The sequence below is a fragment of the Egretta garzetta genome, unplaced genomic scaffold (genome assembly GCF_000687185.1).
Source record: "Egretta garzetta isolate BGI_Z169 unplaced genomic scaffold, ASM68718v1 scaffold321, whole genome shotgun sequence".
Classification (NCBI taxonomy): domain Eukaryota; kingdom Metazoa; phylum Chordata; class Aves; order Pelecaniformes; family Ardeidae; genus Egretta; species Egretta garzetta.
In genome coordinates, this window is record NW_009258756.1 from 1,555,924 (window position 1) to 1,561,430 (window position 5,507).

The following is a 5,507-nucleotide window of genomic DNA, read 5'->3' on the forward strand; positions in this document are numbered from 1 at the left end:
GCTTCAGTTTAAAACCATTACCCCTTGTCCTGTCACAGCTGGCCCTGCTAAAAAGATTGTCCCCATCTTTCCTATAGGCCCCCTTTAGGTACTGAAAGGCCACAATCAGGTCTCCCCGCAGCCTTCTCCTCTCCAGGCTGAACAAGCCCAACTCTCTCAGCCTGTCCTCATAAGAAAGGTGCTCCAGCCTTCGGATCATTTTTGTAGCCCTCCTCTGGACCCTCTCCAACAGTTCCATGTCCTTCTTGTGGTGAGGGCTCCAGAGCTGGACGCAGTACTCCAGGTCCTCTAGAGAGTTTTGGGATGGTTCCTCTGGCCAGTGGAGGAAAGGAGAAAGACCTCCTGCAAGGAAGGTGAGACCCCTCCAGGGCAGGGGCGGAGAAGCTGCTCCTAGGAGAGGGGCAGGCATGGAGGGAGGCAGGAGGCCTCCTGCTCCTGCAGCTCCCTCTTCCCACGCCAGCCCTGCTCCATCTGCTGGCAAGAGCAATGCAGAGCTTCCTGCATTGTTCTTGCCCGCCGGGATCCAGCTCCTATTGTGGCTTCCCCAGTCCAGATTCCCTCCATGGCCTCATTTCATCTACCACAAGGGCCAAGGGTGGGATAAGGAACTGCCCTCCCATGAGCTTCCCTCTATTTTTGCTTCTAATGTGTCATGAAGGTTACAAAGGAGCAAATTAAGTATTGTGCACATTGCATATTCGCCATCTGATCTACTGGTTGGGAACCTGAGTTTGCTGCTCACTTGTGGTCATTCAAGCCCCAGTGAAAATGCCCTGCAAATCCCCTGAGGCTGCATGACGGAGTGGGATCCTGCTGGGAAGGGGGTGAGATGGCCAAATCAGCTCCTGTCTCAGCAAATGCCAGGAAACCAGGGTGCAGCTGTGAAAGGTATTCAGGGGAAACATGAGCACTCCAGCTCTCTGGTTTGCTGCTCAGCAATTTGCAAGGTTACTGTTTTGGCTTTACCTCCATTTTTCCCTTGCCTACTAGGTGTTTAAGGGAATGTGCTGAGGAAAGCTCTGGTCTTTTCAAAATACAAAAGCAACATGGAAAGCATTTGCCATGTATGGATGGCATTGCAAACTTGGCTCACTCTTCTCTGTGCAAGGAGACGCAGGCTGGAGCCCGAGTACCGCGCTGTGCTGCACAGGGGTTTTAAGAAAGCTCCCCTGTGAAAGGCAGTGGGATTTTTAGCTCTGGCACTGTTGGCACAAAGTCGTTTTTCCTCTTGTCCTGCCTTCTGCTATTGGGAAATCATCTGCACCTGGATTTTGCTTCTCTTTTCCATATGGGAAAAGCATCATATTCATCCTCCTGCGGTCCTTGCAGATGGCATCTCTTTCAGCTCCATGTTAGAGGTGGTCAGGTGAACGGGCTGGGCTGGGGTTCCCCACGTCAGCTGTTCCCTTGGGGAGGGAGGAAGGGCAGCCAGTGTCAGACCGATGTTTACAGAAAGTTTAGTCTCCACTGGATTTCCCTACTCCAACAAAACAATGGGAGGGTCTGGTGCTATATTATCCATGCTTCCTCTTTATTCAGATTTTATCTGTGAATTCTTGCAAATAATAGATGACTGAGACCATTATTGTTCTGGGAAATAGGAAGATGAAAACGTTAGACAGACCTTAGCCATTTCAATGGACTTATTCATGGTGTACACAGTTATGCAAGTCTTTGCAGAATCAGGAACTAACAAAATACCTGTTGGAAGAAGTAACAGTCCTGTGTGTTCACAAAAGCAGCTCTCTTATGGCTCATTTATCATGAAAGGTACTGCCTCAGTCAACCAAATGCTACAGAGTTCAGAACAAAAAAAAAAAAAAGACAACAAACATAGCTCCACTCTTAATGCCACAAGATCTCCGGAAGTGATCCATTCCTGGTCTTCTATGTCTCTGCTTTACGAGAGGCATTCTCAATGTAAATTGCACACCCATGATTAATAGATCTTCTATCAATTGAACTTGAACTGCAGTCAAAAGAACATACTCTCTCTTTTTTATTTTTTATTTCTTTTCTAAACCTGCATTAAAAAAGATTATTCAGAAATCTTGGAATGAAAAGTGCTAGGTCAAAACTCACATTTTTCTAGCAAGTCTGTGAAAACTTACTTTTAAAAGTTGCATACTGTAGAATCTCAATTATCCTGGAAAGCTTGTCCAGGTTATGGCTTAAGTATGCTAGTCATGTGCTGCCAGCCCGTTCCAGAAGCATAAGAAGGGCTGTAGTGCCTTGCAAAGCAGCTGAACACTTCCCTGGGCCAGAGGGAGTCCAGCAGCAGTCCAATGGTTTGACTGGAGCGAAGTCCTGCAGCCTCCCGCCAGCCCCGCGCAGAGCTGGGCTGTGCCTCAGCGCTACGAGCCACGGGGCCGTGTGGGTCCTCTGCGGTTCTGGCAGGCCTCTGTGCCTGCCTCCGCATCCCATCCCAAGCCCTGGGAAGTCGTTTTCATCTGGGAACATTGCTGCACAGCCACACAGAGCCGGCTTTGGCGTGGTGCTGTGTGGAAGCTAAGAAGTCTTCATGGGTATCACCAGTCTGTCTGTGGACTGAAACCTCCTGCATCGCTCATGTATTATTATTTTCCATCATCTAGGACCTTTCCTTCTCCTCCTCTTCACCTCAGGTAAAAGGGAGCTGGTAGTATAGCCATGAGCTTATTAATACCTATGGGTCTGGGAAGAACTTCTCTGGCTCATTGTACATTACCATTGTTCACATTTTAGATGCATATGCAATTAATAAAACTTGGGCAAAACTTTAAAGCTTTGACTATACCCTGGATAGATTATGAATTTTATGTTTTCCATGAAGTGTTGTTAAAACTTGCTACCCGCAAGGACTAATTACTACAAGGAGATTTTACTCTGAAAGGAGAGCTTTCGTTCCTCTGCACAGCCTTCCTCTCCGTGTTAGAAAAACAAACATTCCCAGTTAGGCAAATAGGGCCGTGCTCCCAGAGTTTTTCTGTGGGTCTCATGGCATTTAGCGTTCCTACTGATCTCCCAAATTCGGGACAGCGGCGACTGTGTGAGAAGCTTCACTCCCAGTTTCCAAAAGAAATGCCTTGCTTCTGGGAAGAGCTGCCCACAGTAAAAAGGTAAAGACAAGGTAAAAAAGAACAATGCAGTTTAGGCTCACCTTGCACAAGTCCATCAATTCAGGGGCAGCTTGTGATCTGAAAGCCAGAATGGTGCAAACTAATGCAGAATAAAGCCGTGTAAGTGTGAAATGCATGTCCAGCACAGGAGAGGGGAGTTACGCAAGTGAAGCTACTCTGCAGCAACTCCCAATGCGGATAAGCCCTTAATTACTTCTAAAATCTCACCATTACTAAGCCATGCTTATAATTTCTAGAGGCCTTGAGTTTCTGGAACAACTGGAGTATGAGATTCAATTGCATTCACTTCAGTGGAGGATACAGTTAAGTATGGGCATGTTCGTAGGCTTGAGGCCAGTCATTAACTAATTGGTGTACGGGAACATGTCAAGTTTTTCCCATCTCTGATTTTGCAAAGTTATGTGGCAATATTTGCTTATGAGCCTTTTTTTTTCATTTTTTTCCCCCTCCCTTCCCAGCAAAACAAACACCCACCCCATATGTGTATCTAGGGGTTTTGGTTTCTTTTCTTTTTCAAACAAAAGGTTTCAGGGTGTTTGTTTCCTTTGCAGCCATGCAGAGCCTCCCTTCCCAGCAAGGGCACGTCAGCGGGAGCGGCGACCGGTGGAGGAGGCATGGGAGGAATGTAAAGGTAAGAATCTCCCAGCGTTTGCTCTGGGGTTGGTCGACCGAGGGGGGTCTGTGAATCCTGTTGCCCCCTCCTTGGTCCTCCTCGCCCCATGCTTTGTGGCTGGGAGGTTTTGCCGTGTCGTTCCCGTGGCACAGTGTTGGGCACGGTCACCTGGGTTTGGGTTGGCTTGCGGAAGCGTCCTCAGCGTTAGCACATGGGGCCGGCCGTGTCAAGGTGTCGTTCTCCCTTGCAGCTTGTGGTTGGAAGTGTGGCTGGTGGCTCCTTTACGTAAAGGTTAGTGGGAATAAATAACCATTCCATCTTAGAAGAAGGTGGGGGAGGGAATCCCACCCCTATAGGGACTGGAATTTACTTTCTTTAGTGAATAAGGGTCTTAGAGCATCCAGCTTCTTGCTGAATTTAAGCTTGCTTTTTAAAGTATTTTGCATTTTTTTCTCCTTTCAAGTCTACTTTCTAGGTTTAGTAGAGAGAAATAGCCAAATGCAAATTTTATGTAAGTGGTTGCAACAGCCGTTGTCTGTGCGCGTTCCCTTGTTCCAGTCTTTCTGCTGTTTGCTGAACTGGAGGCAACTGAAAGTCTCAGGCTGAGCAGACCACTACAGTGAAAATCCTTGGAAATGCTTCAGTTTTATTCTACTTAATAAAACAGAGCAGCGGTCAGGATAGCGCAGGGAGGAGGAACAGCTTTGCGTACTTCATGGGTCAGGTAAAACACTCCTGAACATTTTGGCAGTGCTCCTCTGACCAGTAGCCGCCTGGGATGCTGTTGGTACTTACATCTGGGCGTAAATTTGCCAGAGAGTTTTGGGAAATACTTTGCACGAGGATGCGCTGCGGGCCTTCCAGGGCTGAACATCCACACATGGTGATCCCCGATGCACAGGGACTGGCTTCACTGACACAGTTATACCCCAATGGTCCTTTCCTACAGGTAGTTAGTTTACTAATTATGCAGAAGACTGCAGATTTGCCGTACGTACTACATGCAGCCAGTGACGCTGGTTCTCAGCTACTGCTTCTGGGGTGGGACAGCAAGCAGCAGGCACGCCAAAGACTGCGGGAGCAGAGTAGAAGTTTTTAGCTCAGGCTACTGATGCAAGACCCTGTTTAAATGAAAAAAAAAAGCAGAAGCAAAGACAGGGGTCAGTCCTAGTAAAGGACTCACCCAGGAGAAGAGGGGAAAGGCAGTTCTCAGTTCTGCTGGGAGCTGCATTGGCCTTTTAATGGTAATAAAGTAGCTTTTGCTGTTAATCTCCGCAGACGCTGCCAAATGCTGAACAGGTCCGGACAAGGAGGCGATTCCCGTCCTGCTTGGCGACTTGGCACCTCTGGGTCAGCGTGGAGGTACGGCTCTTGGGCGTGTTGGGTTTGTGCACCGTGGGCACCAGGGCTGCTGTCGTATGGAAAAGGTGGAAAGCAGAAAGCTAATGAGGAGGCGTCCTTCACAAATCACACACAGAGAAATGTTCAACACAGTGCCCTCGAATGGTTACCCACAAGGAGAGGATATACGTCTAGAATGAGGATGCTATAGCTAATGTTAGAGGTGTTGGTAAGAATTGCTAAACTTTCTGTGAACTAATCTATGACCTTCAAAAACCCCCCAAACAGCTGCTGTAGTGGGCAGGGCTCGTGGGCTGCTTTTCATGTGAAGTTTTTCATACACCTCATAGACTTCTGGCGTATCTGATGTTATCCCTGTTTACAGTATTAGAGACACTACTAATATGTAGGTAATAGAAAATAATTTACAGGGT

At 47.7% G+C, this 5,507-nt stretch overlaps 1 protein-coding gene across 1 annotated transcript in view; it reads left to right on the forward strand.

Annotated features, from left to right (window-relative positions):
- Positions 1 to 5,074: 5,074 nt before the first annotated feature.
- The window catches only part of TBXAS1 (thromboxane A synthase 1), a 252,009-nt gene continuing 251,576 nt past the window's right edge, over positions 5,075 to 5,507 (forward strand). Inside the window, exon 1 of the mRNA XM_009649239.2 lies at positions 5,075 to 5,094. The gene's annotated coding sequence lies outside the window, so the exon portion shown is untranslated. The remainder of the gene's footprint in view (positions 5,095 to 5,507) is intronic.